The following is a 16649-nucleotide window of genomic DNA, read 5'->3' on the forward strand; positions in this document are numbered from 1 at the left end:
AACCACCTCTGGCCATAACAATGGCATTGATATGCTTGGGCATTGAGTCAAACAGAGCTTGGATGGAGTGTACAGGTACAGCTGCCCGTGCAGCTTCAACACGATACCACAGTTCATCAAGAGTAGTGACTGACGTATTGTGATGAGCCAGTTGCTCGGCCACCATTGACCAGACGTTTTCAATTGGTGAGAGATCTGGAGAATGTGCTGGCCAGGGCAGCAGTCAAACATTTTCTGTATCCAGAAAGGCCCACACAGGACCTGCAACATGCGGTAGTGCACTATCCTGCTGAAATGTACGGTTTCGCGGGGATCGAATGAAGGGTAGAGCCACAGGTCGTAACACATCTGAAATGTAATGTCCACTGTTCAAAGTGCTGTCAATGCAAACAAGAGGTGACCAAGACGTGTAACCAATGGCAACCCATACCATCACGCCGAGTGATAGTCAGCATGGTTATTACGAATACACGCTTTCAATGTGCGTTCACCGCGATGTCGCCAAACACGGATGCGACCATCATGATGCTGTAAACAGAACCTGGATTCACCCGAAAAAATGAAGTTTTGCCATTCGTGCACCCAGGTTCATCGTTGAGTACACCATCGCAGGTGCTCCTGTCTGTGATGCAGCGTCAAGGGTAACCGCAGCCATGGTCTCCAAGCTGATAGTCCATGCTGCTGCAAACATCATCGAACTGTTTGTGCAGGTGGTTGTTGTCTTGCAAATGTCCCCACCTGCTGACTCGGGGATCAAAACGTGGCTGCACGATCCGTTAGAGCCATTCAGATAGGATGCCTGTCATCTCGACTGCTAGTGATAAAAGGCCGTTGGGATTCAGCACAGCATTTTGTATTACTCTCCTGGACCCACCGATTCCATATTCTTCTAATAGTCATTGGATCTCAACCAACTTGAGCAGCAATGTCACGATATGATAAGCCGCAATCGCGATAGGCTACAATCCGACCTTTATCAAAGTTGGAAACGTGATGGTACGCATTTCTCCTCCTTACACGAGGCATCACAACAACATTTCCCCAGACAATGCCAGTCAACTGCTATTAGTGTATGAGAAATGGGTTGGAAACTTTCCTCATGTCAGCACGTTGTAGGTGTCACCACCGGCGCCAACCTTGTGTGAATGCTCTGAAAAGCTAATCATTTGCATATCACAGCATCTTCTTCCTGTCAGTTAAATTTTGCGTCTGTGGCACATCATCTTTGTGGTGTAGCAATTTTAATGGCCAGTAGTGTACTTTGATATTGTTAATTTCAATGTGTACACATAAGTGTTAATTCTGATGTGTGTAATACATTTTTATTCCTTCTAGTGTTCCATTTTGTTACTATCAGTGTTGTTATGAATTAACCATATAGTATGCTGCTGTATTGTTAACATTGTAAAAATAGTGACGCATTCCATATCCTTGCAACTCCATTGCTATCAGGATCAATGGAACTCACAATAAAATAAAATAAAATAAAGGAAAGAAACTAACCTCAGGTCTGCTCCATGTTAGAAGAAATTGTAAACTTTGATAGTACAAACTAAAAATCGATGATGACATTGCATTTAACAGTGTCACAATGAATCTTTCTTAAAACCAAACAGAAAAATCAATACAGATCAGAAATCCATATCTTGCAGGATTTAACTCCCCATCCATGTTTTGGATGGACTTGACCCATTTTCTCAGTGTAGACCATATCTTTATTTGGCTATAACTCTGAGACTGGACCTATTACATTCAGCTAACGTGACACAACTGAAAGTACGTCTGATGAACTACATGATGCTAGTAATACATTTTCATCAAATTTGGACTTGACCCCTTTCTTTCCATGTAGTCTTCACTTGCGAATGGTGGCTTATTACACATTGTGAAATGAATTTAGTCTGCACCATATTCATTTTCATGGTAGACCAAGAGTAGCACTGTTAAAATGTTTTGATTGTGCAGAAACTGCCATATATTCCAGAATAGTATGTTAGACAAACCATAAAATTCAGTTGTAGGTAGCTATTATCTAAATGCAACAAATAGTTGAACTTAACGTCAAATTTTAAACTGCTATAAAACTCCATTCTTAATCTAGTTCATGCTTGTCAAGTATCACATGAATAATGTATTTTCTAGAATCTATAAAATTTATTGTGATATTATTGTGGTTGAAAGAAAATTACTATATAATGAACATTTGAGGCATTACTGAATCAGTAAATAAATGGGTACCCGTACTATAGTCATTTATGGATTAATTTCTGCAGGAAACTTCAAGGTTGTGTTTGTTTAATGTTCTAGAAATATCTGTATGTTCTTACTCCAAGTACATATTCAAGTGTATTTCATACAATTATGTTCCAGACACAGACTTTGTGAAGACAATTACTTTTTATCAGACTTAAAAGGTATATGATGGTAAACTTCTATAGTATACAAGTTGACTTAATTCTGCTTCCTTCCAGTGGATGCTCAAAAGGAATTATTGAAGTATGTACTGTACCAGGGGTCTTAATTACTGCCTCATTTCTCAGCCACATGCTGCCTAGTATTAATACGATGAACTTTTCACCTGATGGTAATAGGATTGCTATTTCAAGCTTCAATGGAAGATTAAAAATTTCAAGATGGCCTCATGATGATGATGTTCTAGAGATTCCAAACATATCTACATGTCGGGTAATGTAAAAAAAAGTCTAATATTAAATATAAGTTTTTTCAATTGAACTGTAACACCACTATCTGTGACACATTCAAAACACTACTCACATAAAGAATTTCTTTTAGTATTATAAAATACTTGAGAACATAAAATACTTAAATTTGAAAATACATAGATTTATTTATTTAGCATTACTCATGAACAGCGACTAGCAATTGTGGATTACATAGTTTTACAAAATTTTACAAAAATATATTAATTTCATAATTTGAAAAATAAGCCTATAAATAAACATCTAATTTGTCAATCCATTCTAGGGCTGCCTCTGTCACTTCAAAGAAACTACAAAGTTCCCATGTTAGGCTCTTCTATTACAGCTTGTTACAATGTGAATGGATCGTCTGGTGTTAATTTCCAAAGCCACACTGATGAAGCCTTTGCCCCATTGGTAGAGTTTTTCAGCACAGATGCAGTGGCCTGTGTGGATCTGATTGTTTTCCAGTCACTTCACATTAGTTTCATACTGGCTGGTCTTGTCAGGTCTTCGGAGGGTCTGATGTTCCTCATGGGCAATAGTGTTCCACATTTCTGCCCACTTTTTGTTGTTACTGAAAGTAGCTGCCTGTAGTGATTCTGCCAGGACAGATGGCTGCCTAGATTTTAATCAGTTCATTCAGAGTGCAGAAACATCATAGTGCATTGGAAGCTCAGGGACTTAAAGTAATTTTAATTTTGAGGAGGGCGTTCTGTCTTTGGAGGTCTGGTGGTGCAGTGTTGCTTAGACGTGGTAACCAGTATGGAGGAGTAGATTTGATGCAGCCTGTTATTGTCCTCATTACTGCATGTAGTGCCATGTCAATTTTTCTCACACGTGTGCTACTGAGCTACACTGTGGCACAGTATTTGGCAACAGAATAGAACAGCTCGAAGGCAGCGCATCACAATGTCATAGCTCTTGCACCCCATGAGGTACCACTCAGCTTCTGTATGATGTTATTGTGTGATCTCAGATTTGCTGTGGTGTTTTCTATGTGCTTCCTGTAAGAGAGGGTTCTATCAAGAGTCACTCCTAGATATTTTGGAGAGTCTTGGTGATGATGGACCTGACCATTAAAAGTGACATTAAACTTTGCATTAGCCATTCTGTTGTTAAGGTGAAAGCAGCTGACTTCTGTCTTTGTTGGATTTGGTATCAGCCTCCAGTTTTTGAAGTATTCATCTATTGTGCTTAGATCTCCGATAATATCTCCTCACCAGCTTCATAAATTACAGATTAACTACTTAGAACAGCAATATTTAAATAAGTTATTCACAAATTGTAACAACAATAAATTCTCAGCTCTTTTAGTGCTAAACAATTTAATTTTGATGAGAGCCAGGCCCACAGCCTGTATGTAATTATTGAATGTAGTTATTCCACTTATGGCTGTTGAAAATATTTTTTTGCAATAAATTGTTAGCTTAACTTTGATGGAAAATACAGACAGCAATTTATGTATATGCACTGATGAACAACTGAATTAGATGCACCAACCTAGTAACATGTAGCACCCCACTTCATCCTGATAATGTTGATAATACATTGACAGGAACTCTGTGGTAATACAGGAATTGAGACATCTTCATCCATGACTACTTAATTACTATCCACAATCTATGGAGATTAGTTCTAGTATATATAAGTACTAATAGCTCTCTTACATTTCTTAATTTATGAGTGTGCTCCTTTATGGAGCATACAAGTTGTTCAGAAACTCATCACTGGCAAAAAAATAGTTTGTAATTAAGATGGACTTGATCTCTTGAAAGATACACACCTTGAAACATATCTATGATCAGGGTACATATGTAACAAAGATGACTACAGAACTCCAATGATTACAAAACAAGCAGAAATTATTACATGCTCAGTATAATGAACATATTGTGACAAAAGTTTATTTACATAACAGATCAAGCTCTGCCGGCCGTGGTGGTCGTGCGGTTCTAGGCGCTCCAGTCCGGAGCCGCGCTGCTGCTATGGTCGCAGGTACGAATCCTGCCTCGGGCATGGATGTGTGTGATGTCCTTAGGTTAGTTAGGTTTAATTAGTTCTAAGTTCTAGGGGACTGATGACCACAGCAGTTGAGTCCCATAGTGCTCAGAGCCATTTGAACCATTTTTAGATCAAGCTCTAGAAAAATAATTAAAAATATGTACCTACTTAACTTCTAAATGGAATAATGACTGACTGTTGTCCTGTCACATTGTATGATCTTCTCAAAATCTCACAAATTCTTTTCATTTGTTAAGTCTGTCAGTGGCACAAAAACTGGAATAGAGGCACTTGGTAAGATGAGAATTAGAACACCCTATAAACATGAAATCTGAAGTTCAATCTCTTAAACTTGCAGGTCCTACATTTGTAGCCTCCTGATTATAGCACAGCATAAAGTTATGTAAGGAATCTGATTAGTTCCCAGTTTCTTACTTCTCACTTCTTAAGGATTTCAAGTGACAAATCAACATAAAGTTATGCACATTCAGATGATTTGAAGAGGATAAATGTTAGCATATTCATTAATGTATGCTATCAAACAATTATTATTCCCAGGAAGTGGATAATAGGAGGGGGAGAGGGGACATGTGAAGTCTTAAAGACTACACAACCCCCACCCCCTTTACTCCACCATCCACCATTATTTTACAGTAGCAGTGACACAACTGCAGCAAAACATGTTCACATATTATATGAGTGAAAGTTGATTTAATGAACACGTTTATTGAGCTAATTTGATATTTCTCATCCACTTAATAAAAAGGTGGTACAGGTTAAAGAGGATATCAGAATAATTTTTCTCCCTTCCTGTAAACATACTGAATGATGTAAGAAAAGCAGCCTGTGGGTGATATGGGTAAGGATGCACTCACTTTCAGTCAAATTTGACTCCCTGTTCTGCATTCATAGGTAGCACACCATGCCTAGTGCACATCCTTATGAGAACCAGAAACTATTTGTGATAAGAAAAGAAATTTACAACTGAAGCAGTATTTTCAACATCTGGTATACTTGGGTCACCACTCTGTTTGCGCATGACCTCAGTGGCACTGAGATTGCTTTGAGTCTGCCTCTTAAGGATCCCATTGAAGCCATAATCAATATGACCAAATTGGATTTCTTTTTGCTACATTGATGTGAGCATGGTTAACTGAAGCCGCTGTGGCCGAGCGGTTCTATGCACTTCAGTCTGGAACCATGCGACCACTACATTCGCAGGTTCGAATCCTGCCTCGAGCATGGATGTGTGTGTGTCCTTAGGTTAGTTAGGTTTAAGTAGTTCTAAGTTCTAGGGTACTTATGACCTCAGATGTTAAGTCCCATAGCGCTCAGAGCCATTTGAGCCATGGTTAACTGATGGTAAATCCAACCATAGTTTATCTTCGTAGTGTTCCTCTATGCTCCTTATCACTTGAATTTTGGCCTCATATTCATCTCTGCCTACTCTCAAGAAAATAACACCTTTTAATGGCACAGTCCGGCTGCTTACAGCTTCTTTCCTTAACTACATGGCACCACATCAGAGAAATTTGGGCCCGATATCAATTAGAAAATGGACATTTTGTCCACTGTAAATTGTGTTAACAAGCAGATCTTCCAAACTGTCTTCTGTGTAGATCTCAGTAACTACCTACCTCTTCTTGGGGGCAGCAGCAGTGGTGGCCCTTCCATTCCCTCTCTCCTTTAACATATCCCTCGCATTCCTTTCTCTAAAACTCCTTACTGTGTAGCCTCTCCCTCCACAAATGAAACATCAAATCTCCTTGTGAGTATTTGTAGCCTGTTGCATGTTTCCATGGTAACTGGTTCCTGTGCAAGCTTAGAACACATGACAATCTGGTTTATGGCCCATTTGAGGTCTCTGTAGCTCTTTCACAGATCAAACTGTCATTTGCACAACTTCTTCAAATGCCTCATAATGTGTTAATCTGACTGCACAATTGATTTTGCACTATAGCCTCTTCAAAAATGTATCTAATGGCCTTTGTCCTGCTTCAAACAATTTTGCTTCATGGTATGAATTGTTCTCACTGATCTCATATATGTTAGCATTAACTTTCCTAATGCGAGCAAAAAAGGCTCAATAGATTCTCCATCCAGTACATGCAGACACTGGAGATGTTCACTGTACAATATTGCCTTGTTCTTCCTCTTGTGGCATTGCACCAGTGTCCATTTAGAAATGTTGCATGTAGGTACTTGTCTGCACATGGTATCATAAGTAACAAAATGGAGTGCATAATCTTGGATTCATTTTGCCATGGTTAATTTATTCCAGTCACTCTAGGATCCTAAAGTTGCTGCATTTTCCAGTTCACTAAAAACATGTGAACATCCTCGTCAGATTTCCCATGAAAGGGTGGGACTGTATGAATTAAAGAAAAATTCTTAACTACTACTGAATCTGTTGTGCTTTCATCAGCTGTATTTGTAGTGCAGCAGTTTACTTGATCTGCATCTGTTTTTAATTGCTGAATTTCTGTGTGTAATTGTACTATAACAGTCTGCAAATCTGTAACTTGTTGTGCATCTATTGTAGTTAATGAACCCAGTCAGTCTATTTTTAGAAAGTTGCCATCATTGCTGTTCCCTTGTACACAAAGAAAAACCAGTATCAGCTGCAGTCCTACCTTCAGTGCTGTGTTTTGTTCCACTGAATTGCCTGAAGAGATGCACTGTGACAGAAGAATGGTGTCTTTATCTGCCTTGTGCTGGTTCCATGTGTGAATATGAAACATGAATATTCACAAATAATGCCAATCACCACTGCACCCTACTGGAACATTGTGGGTTCTCTTCTCTCCCCAGGAAAGAAATTCCAGAGGATTTCACTTCTGACAACTGTCTCATACACAACACAGAAGCCCAATATGGATGCCCGGTGGCTGATGACAAGAGTAACTATGCAGCCAGTAGAAAGACTCACTTCTATTCCATGTGGATAGCTGACTTGTGCAGACAATGACCCAGAAGTGCGGACTCAGTGGGTACAGAAATGTGTGTTCCATGCTAGAGGGTGAACGATTGCTTGCCTACTTCCTTGTTCCCTTACAGTGTGGTTGTAATCTGTTCCATTTAATCCCAATAGGAAATGTTTCACAACTTCCAACATGTTAGGCTGCTGCAGTCTGGGGTGCTATTGGTGTTCATGGCAACCATCTTAGGCAGTTGGCACCATCTGAGCTGTATGCGTCTTACCACATTGGCATTGGATCTGATAGATCCCAATTTTTTGTATTCTGAGGTCATCTTTGACACTACAAAACACTTCCTATGTTTTAGGTGGTGGAGAGATCGTCTTATCATTCCATATAAGGCCCCACAAAAGTAATAAATACAATGGCTGCATCCTCCTGAGGTTCTTCTTCCATTTCCACCAGTTTTACAGTGAGTGTAGGACATAGAGCTCTGTGAATTTGCCACTCTTTGTAGCCATTCTTTTGAAATGTTATCCTGAGAGGTTTATGTTCTTGATAGAGACTTTCATTGTCAGAGAGGGTGCAAGGCCTTTTGTATTGATGGCATACTCAAAATATTGGCAGCTATGGCTTGCACCCTTTCTGAAAATTATAGTCTTAAGCAAGTACTTGACCATCTTAAAACAGTGTTCCAGTAGAATGTCTACTGGGAGTGGCAAATTCAGAGATCCCTATGTCCTACACCAACTGCAAAACTGGCAGAAACAGTAGAGGAAACTTGAGAGGCTGCAGACATTGCATTTATTCCTTTTTGTGGTGCACTATCCAGAGAGATAGAATGAAGTCTCTGGAAACACAAGACAGTCTTCTGCCCACTAGTTAAAACACTGACACTGCTTGTTAGTGTAAAAGATACCTCATACTACTATGGAAATGTGGGGTCTGTCAGATACCCTGACAATGTGGCAGCACATGTATAGATCAGATAGTGCATACTCTTGAAGATTGTTGCAAGAACGCAAATGGCACCATCAGATTAGCAGGTGCAGAACATAGCCTATCTAGATTAAAAATAATGAATTACAGCCAAACTAAGGTTCTGGGATTACTGTCATTAAATAATCTATTGAGCTTTGAGTAAGGGAACTGTTGATAGATCGTAATAGTGGTTACATCCTTATTAATACCTGGGAACCTCCAGTTACTCTCATTAAGGAGAAGAAGGAAAAGCCATATGATAAACCAACTGTGGAGGTATGCAAAGCACAAATTAGGTCTAGCCAGCATGTGTAACTGGGCATGAATCTAGGACAGAGTAGCATGCCATTGGGAAGAGTGTGAGAGGAGATGCTGAGTATGGATGGCGTTTATAGTGGGAGACTGGAGGGAAGGAGTGAAGAGAACAAAGTGCCCACATGTGGTCAGTTCATCAGTGCATCTGGTTGTGGCTAGGTGGTCACTTGTCAAAATATTTTATACTGAATTCTGGTTGCTCACCCATGAACTATTTTATCCGACTGATTGACAGTGAGTACCCCTCCATATACCTTTTCTCTAATTTAACCATCATTGTATTTGTGGGATGGATTATGGAGGATGTAATTTTGTTTTACTCCTATTGGAACGCAGGTTCTCAGAATATTGAGATTAAGACTCAGATTCATCACTCCTTCCCTGTAGCTCTTGCCATTGTAGACCTTATCATGCCTAGATTTGTGTGTCATTTCAACCTTTAATCCTTCTGTGCTGAAACCCCCTATAAATGACTGTGCCTGATTGACCATGTACTCAAACAATATCTGCTCTGTTCACTATCATCTTAATTTTTACACAGGATATTGATCATTTCGAAGCCTCCTTGCGCTTATAAAGCTATTCTTACTGTGTAACGTCTTCTAATATAACAGCCATCTGTGAAGTTTCAAAGACTTTCACATTATCTATCATCTTACTGGCACAGATCATGAACAGTTATGTCCAAATTGCATTTACTTGAAGTGTGCCAAATGCTATTATCACATGTATCGGTGCTCACTCATTAAAAATAATGAACCAGTTTCTGTTTGCTAGGGAGTGCTAAATTCAGTCACCTACCTGTTATGTTACCTCATAACCATTTCTTTCGTGTAGTAGGTAAAAATGCAGAATCGTACTGCTAAATCAGTGTATGGCTTTCTCAAAGTATATGGAATGCTCCATTCTAGTCCAAAGATGCAGTTCTGCCACATATTGGATGCAAAATCTTATGAAGGAAAAGGTACATTGGCTGCAGACTCGGAGGAATCTGGTTCAAATCGAGATGGTTCAGTAAAATATTCATCACCATTATTTGGTCATCAGATGGTGATGCAAAGTTCCTGATCCCGATACTTTGTGCCAATGTCCTCATGTAAATTCTTAGTCAGTTCAGTCTCTTGTAAGTCAGAGTATTGGATTCCTCCTCCTCCTCCTCCTCCTCCTACTCCTCCTCCTCCTACTCCACCACTACTTCTTCTTACAGGTTTTGATGAAACCACAGAAAGCTGGAAAATTATTTCCACAATTTTAAGGTGTACTGCCAGGTAAATAGCGTCAATGAGCATGAAGATAGGTGCTTTTTTGCTGCCTAGTAGCAGTAGCTCCTAAGGTAATGTAGAAATTGGACTCTGAAGACACAATAATTGGTGACCAACAATCTGTTACACAAATCCATATCTTTGCTCCCCAAATTATCATTACTAACAGGCAATACCTGCTTGCCATTTACCTCATATATGCAAATAATACTCCTGACCACAAAAACACCACACTTTATCTAACTCATCATTTTCTCCAAGTAGCTCAGCCCCACACAACATGTTTACAGACAGCACTGATCCTATGCCCACCCATAGCTGATTCCCTGTGCATTGTGGTACATTATCATGCAAACTGATTCTTGGTGTCTTGTATGCATCTTAATTAGTTCATTTTTCCTGAGACGTGAACCTCGTGGCAGAATGTCACTTACAGGTTTTTCCCATATGGAACAATGTTTCACAGAGTTCTACTATGCATTGTCCAAGGTCAATTTTGGCACTGAGCTGATACAAATAATTTAACCATAGTATTGCACAGTAACCATCACCTGTGAAAGGCAGAACTTCCATATAATCTTGGAAATGTTTTGCTCCCACCTCAAAATTTAATATTGTTGTACCTTGTGAATGAACATCATTACCACTTGGTCAACATAATCTGAACCATGCAGGGTTTAACTGCCTCAATCCCCTGATATCCAAACTTGGCAGAGATGTGTGCCTAAAAATTTGTTCCCCCTGTCATCCTCTATACCAATAAAGCAAAATTTCACTTCAGTATACATTTCTAATGAGTTAAAATTCACTGGGAGCACCATCTGGTGGATCCTGGGACACCCACTGTCATTTAATGGGTGGTTATTCCCATTTTCCCTATTCCTCTTATGCCATTTACTTCCCTACAGTCCCATTCTCATCATTAAATGCCTGAATGACCATAGTGGTAACATTTTATATTACATGTGTTAACTTGAGTTCATGACAGGAGAAACAGCTTTTTCCACTATTTCTTCTAAAGTTGTTGCTGTGTCTGATGGCTCCAGCAAAGTCCCTTGAAAATTCCATGGGTATTTTCATGATACTTTGATTGACAGTCCCTATAAAAATGTTCCCCATATCCTCTGCTCTGCTTCTTTCAGGAGGACCTTATTGCTGTTGTCATTGTCCGTTAATGCAAAGGCATTAACATTGATATTATTTATTCTATCTATAAGCTTACAATGGATTTGCCCTGTATCTCTGACATGCTATCTAGTTGCTTGAGATAGTACTCATAGTTACTCTGTTTTCTGTATCGCTGTATGAAACTACTTCTCAGCAAGTCAAAACTCTAAGTATTTCTGAGGCCCTCATGACAAAGTACAAACATTTTCACATTCCCTGTTAAGTGTAATTTGGCCATTTGCAACAGTTGTTTATCTGTCCAACCACCCAGCTTCACAGCTGTCAACAGGTTACCCACAAATGTAGTGACATCCCCTCTGCCTTGCTTGAAAAAGGATCAACTAGGCTAGCGGTAGTAGCATATAGGACAGGTACTAAGAAACTCCATGAGGCTCTGTCCTCCTTCAAAGTATCTGTCTATGCAAGTCAGGATTATCTGCTCTCATCTGAGCTACCTGATCTAAAAAAAAAAAGGCTGAACCACTTCCTGAGAAGTATCAATGTGTGCCTTTGATACACTAATTGTAAAACCTCTGACAATTGGACAAACATGTGGATAGTTAACCTCAACACTACAGTAACAATTCTTGATAAAATTCAAATTCTCTGTCCTTTATCTGACCATCCTGATTTAGGTATCCCATGATTTCCCTAGATCAGTTCATGCAAATGTCAGGATCGTTCCTTTGAAAGGGCATAGCTGATTTCCTCTCCCATCCTTCCCTAATCTGAGCTTGTGCTCCATCTCGAATGACCTCGTTGTCAACGGGACATTAGACACTAATCTCCTCCTCCTCCTCCTCCTCCTCCTCCTACAAATGTCCACAGCTTGTGGTCTCATGGTCACATTCTCGATTCCCGAGCATGGGATCCTGGGTTCAATTCCCAGTGGGGTCAGGGATTTCCACCTGCCTCGAGATGACTGGGTGGGTGTGTTGTCATCATCATTTCATCCTCATTCATGAAAGTGGCAAGATTGGGCTGAGCAAAGGTTGGGAATTTGTACAGTCACTGATAACCATGCAGTTGAGTGCCCCACAAACTGATCATCACCACCACCACCACCACCACCACCACCACCCCATTTCTCTGCCTACATATTATCTATGTGCACTCATTGCACTCCCTGGCCTAATCCCTATATCTTCTATAAGTGAAGCACATTACAGGGGTCAATTGAGTACTGGGGAAACTATGCGTCAATAAATTATATTACATTACATTCATCTAACCGGACACATTCTGTCCTAAGTATTCCTAAAATTCCCTTTGTATTTGTTGAAGTCTATGCCCTCATTAACCTTCAAAGATTTCATCAGGTTTTCCTGCCATTGCACATATTTGAAGGTATAGAAGTGTTTCTACATGACTCACTGTTATGTTTGTTGACCTACAATCATGTTTGTTGTCACTTCTGGTACCAGTTGTTATCATCAATGTGGTCCAAGCAATATTGACCCCATAATATGTCAGAATGATGCGGGAGAATGGTTGCCAGAGCAGCAGGTACAATGAACCATTTCCTTGGCAATTGTGGAATAATAAATGCAATAGTAAAAAAAATTAATTATTCAGCAGAATTCATATAGCCAATATAAATAGAATCCCAGAGGTGTGCAGTGACTCTGGGTGATGGTACTTGCCCAGCAGAGCATGCAGTAATGTGAGGCAGTAACAAGGATGTAAAGCAGGAAATCAGTCACAGAAAGGAGCAGTGTCAGCACCTCAATAAGTGGACAACTGTATCAAATGCCAGGCACTCAGTGGCAGCCAACACAGGTGTGGGCCAGTCATGCTACAGGGTGTAGATGCAGCAATGAGGTAGCAGCTTGCAGTTGCTCATGTGCAGGATATGTCAAAGTTTGGACTGGGAACCAAGGATGTCTTTGAGGTGCCCAGGAGTTGGTAGATGTCAGTCTTACATAGGCCCCAGTTGGAAGGGGCAAGTTTAGACCCTGGCAGCTTCAGGACCAGTGGATAGTGAAGGTGAATGCTAGTTGTAGATAAAACTCAATGACCCACACTGGGTCAATGGCTGGCATGAAGGCATTCACATTTTAGGCAGCAGTTGACAACACATACTGCATGGCTGGAGCGGCCATTATTTATACTTGCTTGCCCCGGTGTTATGAAATTGTGCCACTTCGTCATATACAGGGTCATGGTGCAAGCATCAGGGACTGGAGTGTGGTAAGCATACTGCTCACCAGTGCTGGAGCAGAGGCTTTTCTCATGCCAACTCAGCAACTTTCCAGCACTGACAGTAGAATCTGGAAGGCAGTCTGCAATCTTGCCAGGCTGAAGATCATGGATAAGGAGCTATCGTGGGAAGGTGGTAGCATAACAATATCTTCATGTCCTTCTCAAACTGTATGGGGTGAAACACAGTGAAACATACAGTTGCAGAATTAGGAATTCTGAAATCAGGTTGTCATAGTTGCGCAGTAACGTGTCAAGTTGGGGATAGGAAGACTATTTTGTCTCAGCTTTAGGCTGTTAAAAGCTGATTATACCTAATAGCTTGAGAGTTGCTTAGGCAGGTTTTAATGCTGGCTGTGTTATGATTATCAGGGCAACCCATAGAAAGTAGCTTTCAAAACGTATTTTGTAAATTAAGTATTCCAGCTGAGATTTAAAAAAGCTATGGCAGGAAAATAATGTAATAAATCCAACAACATGATCAGATGTGAAACAGTGTTGTAAATGGCATCTAAACTAATAAATGTGTTTAAAATTTATTCTCCTTTTTTCTCCTTTGAGGAGTGTTAACAACATTTTTTGATGGTTGTTGGTGATGACATTCAACAAGGTTTTTTCTGTTGGCCTGATTTCCTTTCTTTGTGAGATTTTTAACATTCAGTCCCAACCTAATGTTATTGGTATTTTAATCTATATATATAAAAGAAAGTCGTGTTAGTTACACTATTCATAACTCAAGAACGGCTGGACCGATTTGGCTGAAAATTGGTGGAGAGGTAGTTTAGAACCAGGAGACGGACATAGGATACATTTTATCCCATTCAACTGCTATAAGACATGGTATAACAAAAATGCATCTGGCATGAAATAACAAAATGCAAATGACAGCTAAACGTCTATGGTTAAGTACCAATATATATCATTGATCAAAAATTTAAAGAAATAATTTGTATTTTCTTTGAATCATCATTAACAATGTCGCGACCAAGATGATCGAATATTTCTTGACAAAGCCGTAATCCAAGGAGGATACAAAACATTGCGAATGAAAGGACTGTTAGTGGCTAAGAATAAAGATGTAGATGACCTAAACTACATAATTCAGAATGAGATCATTAGTAAAATGCATTCATTCAAATCTATTGACTGTGTAACAAATGAATATGAAGCCACCAACTATCCAATTGAATTTTTAAACTCCTTGGATGTGCCTGGCTTACCACCACATTATTTACCCCTAAAAGTTGGCTCCATAATTATCATGCTTAGAAGCATAAACCAACCAAAACTGTGAAACGGTATGCATTTGGTGGTAAGTAAATTGATGAACAGTGTTATTTACATGATAATACTCAAAAGAAAATTTAAAGGTGAGGAAGTTCTCATTCAGAGGATCCCGATGATCCCAACCGATACGCCGTTTGAGTTTAAAAGAGTTCAATTTCTGATCCATCTTGCATTTGCCATGACCATTAACAAATCACAAGGCCAATCCTTGAAATTTTGTGGTTTAAATCTGGAATATCCATGTTTTTCACATGGTCAATTATATGTGGCAAGTTCACGGGTCGGAAGACCATCTGCGTTGTTTGTCCTTGTGCTTGATAATAAAACAAAAGATGTTGTGTATCACAAGGTACTTAATTGAAGAATGGAAGCTATGCACCAAAAAACATAAAGAATAAAGAATCATTAAAATACTTAATGTTTTTATTTGTATTTCCTAATAAAAGTTTAACTTGACATCCAAAATCTGATTATTTATTGGCTTTAAGGTGGAACAGAGTTCACCAGGTCAGCTAGTAAAAATATATTTACTGTATATTTTCTAGCTTCATTTCACTTCTTGTTGCATAAATGAGATTTGATCCAGTGTCCTTACATTAATAGTATAAAAATGTTTACTTCATATGTGCTGACAAATAACCCTGTCTTTTAGATGTCTAAGTAATCTACGTTTCAAAAAAAATCTATATAGTTCATAACTGTCATTCATTTAAGATAAAATAAAACTTTGTATCCTGCCACTTCTTATTTCTGAGACATTCATTAAAAGTTCTAAAATTCACATCATGATTGAATAGTTGGGTTTCTGCCAGTTATTTGCACCTTTTCTGCACCAGACAGCACCTGAAGAAGACTGCGATTCATGCAGTTGAAATATCGTGCAGCAAAGATGCAAATGACTGGCAGAAACCCAACTAGTCAACATGACAATGCCTCACTAGAAAAGCCTGAAGAATTACTCACATAATGAGTTATACCAAAAGTGGCGATTTTAGCACCTTGTCCATTCCTAGATAAATTTCTGTGGATGCCCATGCCTTGGGCACTGTTAGCATTTAGGAATAAACTGTCTTTCAAACACAATTAATTCTGACACTTGTCAGTCACATTTGTAATAGTACGCCTGTTGATGGTGACATTTGTTTCACTTATGTGAAACAAAATTCACGACAAAATGCAGCATTTCATCTTTCATTTTATAATTGTATATTTTGGTGTCTCTCTCTCTCTCTCTCTCTCTCTCTCTCTCTCTCTCTCTCTCTCTCTCTCTCTCTCTCTCTCTCTCTCTACCTACCTACCTACCTACACTTGAAATTAAGTGGGAAGAAATTGTATTCTCACACTTCCCTGCCATGCTGCAAGATTTGATAACTGACAGTTGATTGCATAGCACATAGTTTTTATTGTTTGTCAAACATATTAAAGATTTCTCAACAATCTTGTGACTCTTCAGACTTTCCTGGCAAATCTATGGCATGTCCAACTATCAAATCTGATGGACCATCTTGTAATAAATTACACAAGAAGTCTAGTGTAGCTGCTCAATATCACCAGGTGATTGCTGCTGTTTACTACTGCAAGTGTCAGCTTCTGCCATCCACTATGAGTTTGTATTTTTATGGAGGTCATATTCAGAAATGTACATGCAAGACCTAGAACATTACAAGCAAATGCCAACAGCATGCCCAGAGCTGCAACTGAGCTGTGGCCTTCTGCTGCACATTCAGCAACTGATGCTGGTGCTTCAGCTGCTGCAAGCCATTACTGTGGTGAGGTATCAAATCTAAGTTGATATTTCGATGTTCCCTCCACTGCAG

At 39.3% G+C, this 16649-nt stretch overlaps 1 protein-coding gene across 1 annotated transcript in view; it reads left to right on the top strand.

Annotated features, from left to right (window-relative positions):
* LOC126183929 (uncharacterized) overlaps positions 1-16649 on the top strand; it is a 184203-nt gene that overhangs the window by 100372 nt on the left and 67182 nt on the right. The gene's annotated exons all lie outside the window — the stretch shown is intronic.

Source organism: Schistocerca cancellata, chromosome 4 (assembly GCF_023864275.1).
Source record: "Schistocerca cancellata isolate TAMUIC-IGC-003103 chromosome 4, iqSchCanc2.1, whole genome shotgun sequence".
NCBI classification, from domain to species: domain Eukaryota; kingdom Metazoa; phylum Arthropoda; class Insecta; order Orthoptera; family Acrididae; genus Schistocerca; species Schistocerca cancellata.